Here is a 16,778-nt window from a genome sequence, read left to right on the forward strand (position 1 = left end):
TTAAACCAAATGACATACAGGTTGTTTAATATCGTATATAATTTTTTGCTACACATGACTCAAATAATGCAGATATATGCAGAGCACTGTCAATGGTCTCAAGCACATCTCTCTTTTGTATATTAATGGACATACAGATTCACAGACATGCAGAGGAATTTCTTTTATGTGAAAAGGTTAATACTACTCACATTGTTCTGCAACTTGATTTTTTAACTTTAAAGATTACTTGGATATCTTTCTCCACCAATGGATACAAGTCTATCACATTACTTATGATGACTCCGCTACTGGTGGACACCTCCCCAGGGCACTCTTACAAAATTGCTTCCACAAACCTCCTTATCTGCACATGGCTGAGCTCATCCAGGTAGCCCTTCAGGCTAGATTCCTACAAGTGGGACTACTGGATCAAAATTATAGATAATTTCTAGATATCATTACTTAGGATGAAACAAGAGGACAGCCCCACCCTATTCCACACTGACCCACTGGATTTGCCTTTTCCTTTTTAAAAGCACCTATAAAACAGCCCAGAGGATATCCCAGAAATTAATAGCCCCAGGATAATTTAAGTCTATGCAACCCAGGACCACATTAACAGAAGTGCAGGACAGTCATCGTACTTCCTGTGGTTACGAGAACAGAAGGTACTGCCTAAAATTTGGAGCGAGGCTGGCCCCAGTGAAAAGGGTTTTGAAAACTAAATACTGGGAAAGGATGTCCCCTCGTATTGATCCACAGTATGTGGTAATACACTGGAGACAGTGATTCCCCGCCCCCTGTAGGAAGTCTGGGCCCCACATGGACGGCCTCACCATTGCAGGTAAACAAGCCCCCTCACCCTGAGGATCTAAGCACACTGTCAGCTTCAACCATGGCTGGCAGAGCTCCCCTCTGAGCTCTGCGGGACCCCATGGTTTGCCAGCATGTCAGTGACCCACACAGCCAGGAATGACATGACGCCAGGTTTGTGACGGCCCAAGTTCAAAGCAACCCCCCCTCCCGCAGCTGGGGGCAGTCTCCACACCCCCCTCCCGAGCGCTGCATGCCTGGCGGCTCCTGCCCTGAACCCTGAACAGTCAAGACTGACCTGGCAATCAGTCTGAACACAGATGCCGAAACGGATCCCTGCCCTCTCCTTTCTCAGAAAGGGGCGGTGCTGAGAACCCCAAACGAGCCGGGGGGAAGGAGAGAGGAGAAGTGGCTTTCTAGCTCTGGACGAGGTTTCCTAACCAGGGAATAGCATTCTGCACGTGAAGGCACTCACATGAGGACACCCAACATCGTCACGCTATCCGTGCCTCCTTCACGCCATTAGCCAGCCAGCACGTGTGCGTGTACTCACCACACACCTTCACACACATCAGTGCACACATGCTCACACATGTGGCACGTGCATACACATGACTCACCACACACTCATCTCACACAGCCCACATGAAGCATGCACGCGGTCATCCCACGCTCACTAACACATCCCACTTGCAGTCACACCACACGCTCATCTTCCTTCTCAGCCATCTGAAGAAAATCACAAATCTGCCTTTCTGAGAGAGAGTATGGAGCAGACACCCATCTCTACCAGAGCTAGGCCTTATGGTTATTCGAGGAGATTAAAAGGAGACATGAAGCAGGGATCAAAAACTAAACATCCATACTAATGACGAACCAAAAAGCAGAGCAACAATTTCAGGGAAGCAGAGGCGGGGTCAGAAATCAGAGGCTACGATAAGTGATTACTGCCATTATGTATGTGTATAACTCCATAACAAAAAAGTACCTCCATACCTAACCATTACCAACACCACAGCTAATCTCAGTCCACCCTGAGGCTCCATTTTGGGCAAAATACAAGACAGTCTTAGACCAGACAGATCAGGAAGCTCACGCAACCACTTAAGTTTAAAAATATCAGGGCTTGCTTCCTTTTCACTGCTGCTGCTGCTGCTAAGTCGCTTCAGTCGTGTCCGACTCTGTGCGACCCCATAGACGGCAGCCCACCAGGCTCCCCCGTCCCTGGGATTCTCCAAGCAAGAACACTGGAGTGGGTTGCCATTTCCTTCTCCAATGCATGAAAGTGCAAAGTGAAAGTGAAGTCGCTCAGTCGTGTCCGACTTGTAGCAACCCCATGGACTGCAGCCTACCAGGCTCCTCCATCCATGGGATTTTCCAGGCAAGAGTACTATCATCTAGAAAAGAAAAAAAAAAAAAAGAAGGAAGATGCAAATTGTACTAAGTAATCAACATACAAGATTTATGAGTCAGTTTTATCTGTGGCTTCATCTTCCAGATAAGGAGGAGTTAAGTGCAAATAAGGTTAACCAAAGGACTTCAAATATTCTTTGTAAGTTTCCAGAGAAACCTCAGCCTTGGTGCTAGGTTAATACCTCAGGAAGTTTTTTTGGGGGGGTGGGGGGTGCTTTTTCTTCATTTACTTGCTTCCACCCTATTTTCTAGAGATTAATTTCTGAAGACTGTGATAAACTGAACTGTAGTATTTCCTGGTGAATCACACTAAAAGCAGCAAGACATAACAGCTTAACACAGTCACGAATATTATCACCACCCATTGACTTGTGAGACTTTCTGCCCTTACCCTCCTCAAGGAACAGCCCTTTATTTAAAAGGTTTCTGTCAAGTGTTTTCGGAGATCAGGAAAAAGCTTACGTATGAATCAAAAATAAACACATCAAATGATCGGCTTGTGATGATGCTGGAGAAACTGGTATCCTCAGACTTGGCCTCTGGACAAGATACAAAGAAATAACTGCATAAAATGTACAAAGAGGGAACTATGGATATATATAAACTATATATATTAGTTAATAATAAATATCAATACTGGCTTATTAATTGTACCAAATGTACACGCTAATGCAAGATATTAATAACAGGAGACTGAGCAGGGGGGTTGAAGGGGTATGTGGGAACCCTCCTTGCTACCCAATTTTTCTGTAATCTTAAAACCACTCTAAAACATTAAGTCTATTACTTGAAATAATAAAAATAACTTTGAAGGCACTGGAGAGAGACCAAAAGCAGGCAGAGATTGGTGGGGAATCAACCCTTGAAAGTAGGGAACCACACGAGATAAAACCTGGTTGGTGCAGTTTTGCCCAACAGCACAATCCCACAAGTGCACCACCAACTGCCTGGAGCTTAGGCTAAAATGCTCACTCAGAGGGCCTGGGAAGTTGGTCACCAAAGATGTGAACAACCAGAGAGCCTGAAAGAGAGCAGAAATTGCTGACAGAAAAGGAGCCCCAATCACGTATAAATGCTACTCAGATCTCGGATGACCCCCCAGCTGCCCATGTGCAAAGCAGGCTCCAAGGAGTCTGGCAGAAGGTGGCAGTTGCTCACCTCATGTAATCGTGTAAGTCACTCAGTCATGTCCGATTCTGTGACCCCATGGACTGTAGCCCCCCAGGCTCCTCTGTCCATGGAATTCTCCATTCCAGAATGGAAGAATAAAGGAGTGAGTTGCCATTCTCTTCTCCAGGGGATCTTCCCCACCCAGGGATTGAACCCAGGTCTCCTGCATTGCAGGCAGATCCTTTACCATCTGAGCCACCGATCTGCTTGTACTGCTCACGTCAACAGAGGCGAATTTAGGATTTAAGACCTGTTGCGTTAACTGTCCTTAAGAACAAAAATCTACACTGTTCAGAAAAAGACAGAAGAATCTTTCGTCAGTGAAGGCAAGACCACAGGGAAAGACCACAGTGCCACATTCTCCTAGGTAAAAGGACAAGGCCCCCCCAAATGGGCACAATGTAATGGTCCCTGGATCTCCGCATTCCCAACTCACATCTTCTCTGTGAAAACCACTCAGTGCTACAGCCTCAGCTCCCAGCACAACCGTGTGAGGTTCAGGAGGAGGCACCTCCTATAACAGAGGTTGACAATGAGGCCTAAAGCAGTTGGTAGATGGCAGACAAGCCGCCAGCCCCCACCCCCAGCTCCTGGCCCCCAGTCCAGGACTCTCTCCGCTGTCAGCATTCTTATTAACTCTCTTCCTTCAGGTCCCAAACCTGGCCAGGTTTGAATTCCAACACCGTGCCTACCTTCTTATACCCTTCAAGTCTGCTGGCCGCACTGTGTCCTCTCTCTGAAGATACACACAAGCAGTAGGAATCTGGTGCATGCTAAGTGGCTTCAGCCGTGCCTGACTCTGTGTGACCCCATGGACTGTAGCCCTCCAGGCTCCTCTGTCCACAGGGGTTCTCCAGGCAAGAATACTGGAGAAGGTTGTCATGGCCTCCTCCAGGGGATCATCCTGACCCAGGGATTGAACCCGCATCTCCTATGTCTCCTGCACTGGCTAGTTCTTTACCACTATTGCCACATGGGAAATCCAGTATTCTGCTTGCATCTAGAAATCAGCAGCTGTGATGGCCCTTCTCAGTTAGTCCCTTAACCAACCCTCTATCAGTTGCTAAAACCTTGGAATCATAGGAGCAGACCATTCCAAATCCAAAGAAACCTTAGGAACCATGTCCAAGGTTATGTCACAAAAGGAAGATTAAGAAAGAACATGTGAAAAGCATTTAGCACAGCTGGGTATCCTGCCAATGCTTAGTAAATATTCACCATTATGACTTCATCTAAAGTTACATTTTTTTCACATCACTCTATATCTTTCCCAGCAGTTAACATGATTTGCACTTAGGCTTCTGCCTCATTTACATGGTCACCATCTGCCATGCCCACTAGAATGGAAGCTCCTTGACAGTTGGGACCCGCCCTCATATTTCTGCATTCCCAGCCCTTTGAGCCTGGCAGAGTAAGACTCAAGTATCTGCTGAATGAGTGGGGGCAACTGCAGCCCACAGAGGTTAGGTGACCTGCCCAAGGATGCAGCTCATGGCAGAAGTGGCATGAAAAGCCTGTTCTCCCAGGTGGCACTAGTGGTAAAGAACCCGCTTGCCATTGCAGGAGACATAAGAGACGGGGGTTCGATCCCTGGGTCAGAAAGACGCCCTGGAGGAGAGCATGGCAACCCATTCCAGTATTCTCGCCTGGAAAACCTCAAGGACAGAGAAGCCTGGAGGGCTACAGTCCAAAGGCCGACACAACTAAAGCAAGTTGGCACACACGCACCCACCCCGGGTCAGCGCAACAACTCCAACGGGAAAGTTCCTCCTTGCCTGCAGAAACCGCTCTCCGTGCGCAGCTGAGCGTCCTGCTGAGCAGGATTATGAATGTGACCTGGGTGAAAGTTCTCGCCTCATTTAGCACTGAACAAAGCAGCATTAACTGCAGCGGCAGCAGCGGGCCCAGATTCCAGGGCGCACACTCAGCCGATAACCTTCTAATAAGCGCTCTGGGGAACGGGACGAAAAAGCAAAGTGGCCTCGGGGTGTCCCACTCCCCACTTGTGTAGTCTGCTCCATTCTCCAGGTGGTTCCGTGCGCAGGAGGGGCAGTGGGGACTGAGAAGTGCCCAAACGGACATTTGCCAGTGTTCTCACCACCCCCTGCAACAAGACAGAAGCCTCAGTGGAGGTTCTCCTCTCCCCCCTTTCCCTACCCCCCAACACCCACACACCAGAAAAGCTTCCAAAATGCTTGAAACGCAGCTGCACACCACGTCTTTATTTATTTGTAGTCTAAGAGGAATGAAACACTTATATTTCTTCCTCTCTCTCTCAGCCCATCTGAAAAAGGAAGTACTATTTGAAGGCCATCTGATGCTACTGTGTCACTATTGATCAGGGGCTCAGCGGGGGCCGATGAATGTGCCGGAGATCACAGCAGAATCCTTCCTGCTCCTCAACATTAAGGGACTGGGTGCAAAATAAATAATTGTGGTGACTTGTCTTTATGCTAATGGCTTGCCACTCTATAAAAGAAACAGAGGATGAGGCTGAACCATGCAATGTGCCCATGGGTTCTTTTAGTCTCCATTAGCACAAGCTTAGATGGGTTGGTTTAATTATTTTTCTTTATTATGAGGACTCTGAATGATACAGCAAAGAGAAGAAAGCAGTAAGACAGAAACCTGTTCTAGTCTTTCAACTATTAGCTCTTGAATGGAAAGCTTCAGCTCTGCAATTAAGAGCTCTGGTTGCATCACAGATGCAGGCGTGGGGCAGGGGCTGGCCTACATCCTGGTCAGGGAGTATTTTCCAGCCCTTACACCTGAGATGCTTACTCAGCCAGCAGGTTATTTCTCCTACAGAAAAAAAGAAAATGGGGGAAGCCCGAGGCACAGTGAGAGGCTGAGAATCATTGACAACACTAACATATGATGATGAAATCATCACCTGTAAAACAACCAGGTAAGCCAGGCAGAGAGAGACAAAGAACATGATAAAATCATTAGGGAAGTCAGACCCAACAGCAGAGCTTAGGTGGTCTTACAGGTCATTTGATCCAACCCTTCATTTTACAGAAGGGAAAACTGAGGTTCAAAGAGAACAGAATACAGTTTGTGAGTGGCAGAACCAGAAGCAAAGTGAGTCTCCCTACCTTGCACTGAAACACTGATACTTCAGTAGAAAAGAAGCAACCAGGATGAACACAAGCCAGCACCTCAATAAGGCCTCAGTTCAGTTCAGTTCAGTCGCTCAGTTGTGTCCGACTCTTTGTGACCCCATGAATCGCAACACGCCAGGCCTCCCTGTCCATCACCAACTCCCGGAGTTCTCTCAGACTCACGTCCATCGAGTTGGTGATGCCATCCAGCCATCTCATCCTCTGTCGTCCCCTTCTCCTCCTGCCCCCAATCCCTCCCAGCATCAGGGTCTTTTCCAGTGAGTCAACTCTTCGCATGAGGTGGCCAAAGTACTGGAGTTTCAGCTTAGCATCATTCCTTCCAAAGAACACCCAGGGCTGATCTCCTTCAGAATGGACTGGTTGGATCTCCTTGCAGTCCAAGGGGCTCTCAAGAGTCTTCTCCAACACCACAGTTCAATAAGGCCTAGTCCACTGCATTAAACTCAAACTGAGCTGGACAAGTAAGCCTGTATATGGACACCAAAATGATCATGACGTCAAAAGCAAACCAATTACAAATGTCAGGGCAGGAAGATTTGTAGAAAAAAGCAAATGGATCATCATTTGACTCATTGAATGTCTTAAGTTATGGAACTGAAGATATTCATTATGAAAATGTTTCTGAAGGAGAGAAACCTAATCCCACCACTGGAGAGAAGCAGGGAAAGGAAGAAACACAGAGATGAGGAGACCCCAGGATGATGCTAGAGAGGATCCCCCAGCACCAACACTCTGTACCTCTCCTGAGAGATTCTAAGTATTTAAACTCTCCAAACCTGTCTGTTGCATAGAATACAGTATACCTGAACTATCTAGAAGTCAAGGTTGTCATAAGAACCAAATTAGATAATGCAGGTGGAAGTGTTAGTTTTTTAAAAATCATACAATCATAAAGAGATCCTGTTCTTTACATCATTATGCTCTTGTTTTGTGGGCGTGTAAGACCCTGAAAATGCAGAACCTGTAGCTCTACTGTAATCTCATATTGGATTCTCAAAGACTAACGACTCTGCACAAAATGAGGCGATTCAAAATGCCACAGAGTTAATGGGAGGATGGAATCAAGAATTCAACCCCAGCAGGCTCAAAGAGAAAGGACGGGATAAACAGCATGAGCAGAGAGTGTCACCAGTGACCAAGCCACACAGACACAGACAGACTCCCCTTTCCCCACAACCGCTCCCAGCAGGCAGGAGCTAACTATGACAGCACTCACAGGGCCTCACAGGACAGGCTCAGTTTGCGGTGAACACTTGGCCATATTCCCTCTAGATGAACAGGCTGTCACCAGGAAAAACCTGCTTGGAGTTGGAGATGCAGGATCTCTCGTACAATGGTCATTTATCACTGAGCAAAGCCCCACAACTGAGATAAATTTCCAGATAACTGGCCTGTACCTCCATTTAAAAACCAATCTTTTCTCTATTTTCTCTTTCTTGACTAGAAATGGCCCTAAAATATATTATCCTCTTCCTTAATAATTGAGACTCTGAGCTAGAATCCAACATACTTCTTCAAGATTCAGAATAACCATTATAAACATCACTTAACAGATAAGCTAATATCAGCAATGACTCCATGAGAAACGTTTCCAGATTACTGCTAAGACTTTTGAGTTCTTGAGGCTGACTTTTAGAATTTTTCTAACACTTCCTACCGTTAGCAGCAAGGATGATAACAAAATGCCATATATGCGTCTGCCTTTAACAACTGTCCCCAAATCCTCAAGTACCAGCAACACAAATCCAACAGCATATAAAAAGGATTATATGACCAAGAAGAATTTATCCCAAGAATGCAAGGTTGGTTCAATACATGAAAATCGATTAATGCATATACCATATTAATAGAATAAAGGACAAAGACCAAATGATCTTCCCAATAGACAAAAAGCATTTGACAAAAATCCAATATCCTTTCATGATGAAAACACTCGAACTATCAATGAAAGGGAACTTCCTCAATCCAATAAGGAACATCTTCAAAAAACCCAGGGCCAACATCATACTTAATGGTAAAAGACTAAAATTTTTTCTCTAAGGTCATGACCAAGCCAAAGACGTTCACTCTCACGACTTCTATTCAACATTGATCTAGAAGTCCTAGTCAGGGTAATTAGGCAAGAAAAGAAATAAAAGGCATCCAGACTGGAAAAAAAAAAAAAAGAAGCAAAGCTGTATCTATTTACAGATAACATGATCTTTATATAGAAAATAAGGAATACACACACAAAAAAAACTCTATTAGAACCAATGAATGAGCTAAAAATGAAGGAAACAATTCTATTCACAATAGCATACTGTAATATTCAAAAAAAGTAAAATGGGTAGGAATAAAATTAAGTATTATATAAGATGTACACTGAAAATTATAAATAATAACTGAAAGAGAGCATAAAGATAGCAAAAAATATAAATCATAATTCAAAACAGCATAAATCAATGGAAAGACTCACCATGTTCATTGTTCAAAAGACTTAATACTGAAAGAGGCAATACTACCCAAACTGAGCTACAAATTCAATGCTATTTCTACTAAAACCTAGAAACTTTTTATTATCAGTGATTCTGATATCGAATGTGTCGATTTTTCACACCAAGTAATTCTTTACTGCCGCTGCTGCTGCTAAGTCGCTTCAGTTGTGTCCGACTCTGTGCAACCCCATAGACGGCAGCCCACCAGGCTCCCCTGTCCCTGGGATTCTCCAGGCAAGAACACTGGAGTGGGTTGCCATTTCCTTCTCCAATGCATGCAAGTGAAAAGTGAACGTGAAGTCGCTCAGTCGTGTCCGACCCTTACCGACCCCATAGACTGCAGCCCACCAGGCTCCTCTGTCCATGGGATTTTCCATGGACGTGGGGCGCCATTGCCTTCTCTGGAGTGGGGTGCCATTGCCTTCTCCTATGAGTAATTCTCTACTTCTCTGCAAACATCAACTGGGTATCCTACAATTTAATTCAATTCTGATCCTAACAATTCAGAATTAGCACAGAACCTACAGTTTCAGGCTCAGTTCCATAAGTCTGCCCTTCCAATTCAGATGCCAATCATGAGTCTTGGGTCTCCTGTATTTCTGGCCAACCAGCTATAAATTATGGGTTCTCATGACCCCCCTCTCAGGTTTGATAACAGCTAACAGAACTCAGGAAAACACTTTCCTTACTAGTACTGAATTACTATCAAGGATACAAATGAACAGCCAGATGAAGAGATGCATAAGCCAAAGTATGTGGGAAGAGGAGCAAAGCTCTGGTAAGCCTCTCTGGGCACATCACCCTCCCAATATCAATCTGGAAGTTCCCCAAATCTCACTGTTCACGGTTTTCATGAACATTCTATTATATAGGCATAGTTGATTAAGTCACTGGCCATTGAGGTTGGACTTAATCTCCAGCCCCTCTCCCTTGCCCTGAGGTTGGGAGATGGCTGCAAGCCCCAAATCTCTAACCATAAGATTGGTTCATCTGTCACCCTGCCCCCATCTCAAAGCCCCCACTAAGAGTCACCTTATTAGCATCAATTCAGGTAAGTTTGAAAGGGACTGCATATGAGTAACAACAGATGCTCCCTCACCCCTATTATTCACGAAATTCTAAGAGTTTTAGTTCTGTGCCAGAAACCAGGGGTCAAATATACATTTATTGTACCACAAAATCATAGAATCCTATCTTCCTTTCCTGTATAAATTGACAAGTCAATCCTAAAATTCATGCAAAAGTACAAGGGACCCAGACTTGCCAAATCAATCAAAAAGGAAAAAGCTGTAGGACTCAGACTTCTCAATTTCAACTACATAACTACAGTAATAGAAACTGTATGATACTGGCATAAAGCTGGACATACAGATCAATGGAACAAAACTGAGAGTCCAGAAATAAACCCTTACATTTACAGCCAACTGATTTTTGACAGCAGTGGCATGATAATTCACTGGAAGAAAAGGGTCTTTCTAACAATGGTGCTGGGACAACTAAATAGTCACATGCAAAAGAATGAAATGAGACTCCTACCACATTTCCTTTAGACAGCAAGGAGATCAAACCAGTCAATCTTAAAGGAAATCAACCCTGAATATTCACTGGAAGGGTTGATGCTCAAGCTGAAGCTCCAATACTTTGGCCACCTGATACAGAAAGCCGACTCTGGAAAAGACCCTGATGCTGGGAAAGACTGAAGGCAGGAAGAAAGGGTGAGACAGAGGATGAGATGGTTGGATGGCATCACTGACTCAATGTACATGAACTTGAGCAAACTCTGGGAGACAGTGAAGGACAGGGAAGCCTGGCATGCTGCAGTTCATGGGGTCACAAAGAGTCAGACACAACTTAGCGAATGAACAACAACCACATATCATATGTGAAAATTAACTCAAAATTTATCATACAGCTCAAAATAAGAGCTAAAACTATGAAACTCTTAGAATAAATTAAAGGAGTATGTCCTCATGACATACTTAGAGTGGACATGTCCTTAGAGTAGACAACAGTTTCTTAGATATGACACAAACCAAAGAAAGAAAATAAATTGGATTTAAAAGTAAAATTACTTGTGCTTCAAAGCATATCATCAAGAAAATTAAAATACAATTCACAGAATGGGAAAAAAAGATTCATAAATCATACCTGATAAAGGAGTTTAATCCAGAATAACTCGTAGAACAATAGGAGACAAACAACCCAAAGGAAAAATGGGCCAAGAATATGAATAGACATTTCTCCAAAGAAGATAAGAAAATGGCCAATACGAACTTGAAAAGATGTTCAATCATTAGTCACGAGGGAAATGCAAATCAAAACCACAACGACATACTTCATACTCACTAGGACCGCTGAAATAAGAAAGACAATCACAACTGCCGACAAGGATATGGAGAAACTGCAGGAGGAAATAATGCAGCCACTTTGGAAAAGTTTGGCAGTTCCCCTAAAAGTTAAACAGAGCTAACATATAAACCAGCAATTCCACTGATAAGTTTAAACCTGAGAGAAATGAAGGTATGACTATGGTATTTCCTTGGTGGTTCAATGGTTAAGACTCTGTGCTTCCACTGCAGTGGGCCTGAGTTCAATCCCTGGTCAAGGAAAGAAGATCCCACACTCCATACAGAATCCCCACCCCCCTCTGCAAAAAAGTCATACGGCTATGCAACAACTTATAAATGGACGTCTGTAGCAGCATTATTAACGGCAACCCACTCCAGCATTCTTGCCGGAAGAACTCCATGGACAGAGGAGCCTGGCAGGGGCTCCATGGGATCATAAAGAGTCGGACATGACTGAGTGACTAACCCTTTCACTTTTTCACTTTACGCATAAAAGCCAAAAAATGGAAGCAACACCAATGTACATCAATGGACGCATGGATATAGAAAAGATGGCACATCCACACAATACCCTTTGGCAATAAAAAGGAATGAAATATTGATACATGCTACGGTATAGATGAATCTTGAAAACATTATGGTAACTAAGAAAGCTAGTCACAAAAGGCTACATATATGATTCTATTTCTAGGAATGTCCAGAATAGGCAAATTCATAGAAACAGGAAGTGGAATTAACGGCTGCCAGGGATTGGGGAAATGACTGCTAATGGTACAGGTTTTCCTTGGAGATGATGAAAATATTCTGCAACTAGATACCAGTTCCACAACTGTGAATATACTAAAAAGCACTGGATTGCACAGGCTTATTAGGGTGAATTATTATATCTCGCTAAAGTTGTTATTAAAAAACAATGCCATAACTCTCCCCCTTTCGGCATGCTGTAAAAAGAAAGAACCGCTGCAGCCAAATTCGATTCTGGGCGCTCTCCTTCAACACGAGGCTGTGAGACCCACCATCCTTCTTGGCTGCTCACATCTCTCTTCTCTGCCTTTCTGCATTGCTGTCTGTCATCAAGATGTTTGAGTTCACCAAGCAGACAATCCCTGGGGAAAAAGGAGCTCTAACTGTACTAGATTTTAGCTTCAGTTGCAGAAGAAACATTTCCCTCCCCCAAAGAAAATGAATTTTTTCCATATTGTAAGAGTTTAGCAATCCCATTTCACATTCCTACTCTCCAGTGCAGGAAAACTGAACAGCACCTCACGAAGTAGATTATTTCTATATCATGCTGAAGTTTCCAGAGCACAGAGCCAAACACCACACCATTTCTGGGACTACCCAAGTAAATCAGGCTTACTGAAGTGACCTCCAAACAGTACCAAACAAACTTCCAGACAGGAAAATATTTTTAAAGACACACCCCAAAAAAGGTAAAACAATACATTACACATTTTCCAACTTAAAAATCTCAACATTCAAAGACTGTGATTAAAATGGAAAAATGAAAAAGTTGTGTTATCACATTAAGGAAGTAGAATTTCAAGGTCAGAAGGGACAATAAACGCAGATCATATCGTCTGACAGCCCTCCCTCTCCACACATACACCTGACATTTTCTCTCTTCTATAAATCCCTGCCAGGTTGCTAACCAGCCTATGCTTAAACACCACCGCTGACGAAGTTCTTATCTCAGACAATAGCTTTAACTGTTGGAAAGTTCTGCCCACAGCAAGCTAAAACTGCTCTCCATGAAGATTCAGACTTTACTCCCCCCTCAAACACGGAAAGATAGTTCTCATCACGCTGCACCCATGGACTGTCTCTTCTGTACATTATAGCTCTTCTCATCTTTAGAGCTCAAAGGACACTGTGGATATGGCTTCACTACTCTCAAAAAGGTGTCTCAAGTCCTCCCAGCTCTGCCAAACAGTGCCCTGAGAAGCTGAGGCATAAGGAGGGGACAGTTTAAAAGATAAATGATCAGGAGTAGGGAGACAGCAAGAGAGAGAAGCTAAAGTGGTGCTCATGAGGACCAGCTGCTGAGAGGTAAGCCTAACAGGCTGGCCTTTCACCCTGATGCCATCTAAACCCTGAGCAGCAGCAGGTTCAAGAACTCCAGATAGAGATATGAGTCAACCTACTCTTGGCTCAGCCACTAGGCTGCACAGGTTTCTGATCTGTGTGAAACGGGCAATAAATACCAGCTCACATAAGAGCTGGCAAAAAAAATAAAATGATGCGCTTTGTATCTCAAAAGGATGAAATGATGTAGAGAGATAAACATGGTATCAAGACCAGCAGAGAAAAGTTTATCTCTAATGACCTTTCACCTCTCACTTGTGGTCCCATCCTTCATCTTTACAGGTACCCTGTTTCTAGCCCTCCTCCCAGTGCAGAACCAACCATCCAGGCAATTTCTTTCCAGCCCCCACCCTTTCCCCACCAAAACTTAGCTGTCCTGGCGCCAAGTCCCCTGTCTCCATGTATTGCACACACAGCTAGCTAGGTAGACAAACTAGGGCAACACTAGTCAACTAGACTAGGCAACAGCAAATGTCCCGATTTAGTATCCCAGCCAGATGACACACTCATATCTTAAGAGCATCTCATGGAAGCCAAATATCCTCAAAGGCGATTCACTGGCCAGAGTTCTAGCACTGAGCATCAGATCAGTAGAGTGTGCATTTGAAGACAGAGATGCCTTTTAACTATAGCCTTCAAATCACAACATAAGAGGTTGTATCTCTTCTGCCCACGGAAGTGATGGCCTTGCACAGAGAATTACAGAGGCTGGGATTAAAGGCTCTCACTTTTCACTTTCATGCATTGGAGAAGGAAATGGCAACCCACTCCAGTGTTCTTGCCTGGAGAATCCCAGGGACGGGGGAGCCTCGTGGGCTGCTGTCTATGAGGTCGAACAAGTCGGACACGACTGAAGCGACTTAGCAGCAGCAGCAGTATAAAACCTGGCCCATCAAACCAAAACAATTAGTAGCTTTTCCAGTTGTTAAGGAAGAACCTTTAAGATGTTATTTAATTCTTTACCTACTTTCAGGCTGTCCAAGACTGTTGAGGATATTATCCAACACGCTATGATGATCTACCTAACTGTCCCCATAGCACAGCAATTAATCATCATCACCACCACGACAAAACAGTAAATACTTATGCAGTGATTTTTCAGGTATGGTAATCCAGGTAAACGACAGGAAGCACAATGTCTGAGGAATCCAAAGTCACAGAAACAATTCCTCTCCCAAAAAGTGGAAAAGCAGCAAGGGGGAGGAAGGTGAAATGACTACACGTGGACTGTGAAGACTGAATTTCCCAGAGAGAAGAAATGATGGAAGAGATACACGTTAGCACTGGAAGGTACCCGCTCTGGGCTAGTCTTTTAGTCCCAGCTTTTGTTTTACTCCAACAAAGCAGGACACTGATGTCCTTTGGTCAATTGCTTCCTCAAGGACATCCAGTTAGTTACGGAGTCCAGACGAGACTATGACCCAGGTGTTGGGGCTTCCAAGCTAATGTTCTAAAACGAACAGTATGGTAGAATCTAATGAAAAGGTGTGGGCAGTCCCCATCCCAGTTCTACCACTTTTAAGCTGGTCTATGAATTTCAGCCAGCTGGTCATCCTCCCTGCGCCTCCTCTTCTTCATCTGTGGAACACGGAACCCCACAGGGTTATCATGGGAATTAAGTCAGACTACACAGAAAAAGCACACCCTATCTTAGAGCTCTATTCCTTTCTTTCTGAAAAATCACAGAGCGTTTTTTATTTGCCAAAAATCAGCGAGGTGGGGAAAAAATGAGATTTTAAGGGGAAACACTGATAACAAGGAATGACCAACGTCTATTGTAATAAAGAAGGTTTGGAAATAATTGTCTGAATGACTCTGAATGAATACAAGTACCAAGTTAGGGAAAAGTTAGTGGTCCAGGGCCAGGACGAAAGAGGTTGCAGGCAAAGGTCTTCTTTGGGACACACTAGAGATGTTTCGGACAAGGCAATGGCACCCCACTACGGTACTCTTGCCCGGAAAATCCCATGGATGGAGGAGCCTGGTGGGCTGCAGTCCATGGGGCCGCTAAGAGTCGGACACGACTGAGTGACTTCACTTTCACTTTTCACTTTCATGCATTGGAGAAGGAAATGGCAACCCACTCCAGTGTTCTTGCCTGGAAAATCCCATGGATGGAGGAACCTGGTGGGCTGCCGTCTATGGGGTCGCACAGAGTCGGACACGACTGAAGCGACTTAGCAGCAGTAGCAGCAGCAGAGATGTTTCAGAAAACAAAATTAAGTCTCTGCCACATCTACCCTAAAAGTTTAACCTCAAATCACACAGCTTGCATCCCATTCCAATATGCCAACAAAGCACAGCAAAGGTTCAGATTTGTCTGACCAAGGTTTTTTAGGCGAAATTTATTTTTTAATAAAGATTTTTGTGGAGAGGCTCCTTATACACCACAGAGCTAAACAAATGGTTTAAATGTTGCTGTGAAAGGTCCACGCCATCCTTGGAGGCTAGAAGGAGAAAAGAACTAGGGAGGAAGTGAGGCAGGAAGCCAGGATGGGAGAAGCAGCCACTGGGGTAGAGGGAAATGCTGTGTCCTGAACCAGGACCCTCAGCCACAAGGAAGCCTCCTGCCAGATGCTCACCTGTCATGAGCCACAAGATTCCCTGGGTTCAAAAGCAGGGGCAAGAGTAGTAGGGGTGAAGGCCAACCAGAATGGTTAACCATCCTGTTCTGCCAGGAGCTGTCCTGGTTTTAGTAATGCAAGTTCCACATCCTGGGCACACTTCCATCCTAGCTGTCTGCAGTGTCTCTCTCCTCCATCCTGGTTTCCCTAGCAAGAGAGTAAAATACTCCAGACCTACCAAGGGGGGTACAGGTGCCAGCAGCCTTGCCAGCTAAGCACACAACCTCTCAAAGAGGGGTCTTCTTAATGCCTCCACCTAGATAAAGTTACAGAAAAGGAAAAAATAGGTGCTGAAAAATAAGACCAGTCCCCTGCGATGTCTCCCAGGTAGGCAGGATGCCAAGCCTCAGGCCTCATCTTGCCAGAGTTATAAGGATGCTCTCGGAAAAGTGACACTCAGCCATGCTTGTGTCAGCTCCTCCATGCTTCCTCTGTCATTTTCCCAGCATGAATTTGGGAGTGGGGAGCAAACAGACAAAATGCTACTCAAGGGTATAACAATTATTAATAACCAAACATTAATATACAAATCCCAAGAACTATTTATTACTACAAAGTCTTATCCTCTAGGGCCACTTCTTCTGCATTTACAAAACCAAACCAAAGGAAAACCACATACCCATTATCACCACTGCCCCACTGACAGAAGGATACATTAAACTCTCTGGGTTTCAGCCTCTCTAAACATGAGTAAGAATACCTGTTCTTCCTACGTTATAGAGTGCTTATGAGGTCAATGTAAAC

At 44.5% G+C, this 16,778-nt stretch overlaps 1 protein-coding gene across 3 annotated transcripts in view; it reads right to left on the minus strand.

Annotated features, from left to right (window-relative positions):
• The window catches only part of C3H1orf226 (chromosome 3 C1orf226 homolog), a 359,296-nt gene that overhangs the window by 270,303 nt on the left and 72,215 nt on the right, over window positions 1–16,778 (minus strand). The window lies entirely within an intron of this gene.

This window comes from Bos indicus x Bos taurus, chromosome 3, assembly GCF_003369695.1.
Source record: "Bos indicus x Bos taurus breed Angus x Brahman F1 hybrid chromosome 3, Bos_hybrid_MaternalHap_v2.0, whole genome shotgun sequence".
Lineage (NCBI taxonomy): Eukaryota > Metazoa > Chordata > Mammalia > Artiodactyla > Bovidae > Bos > Bos indicus x Bos taurus.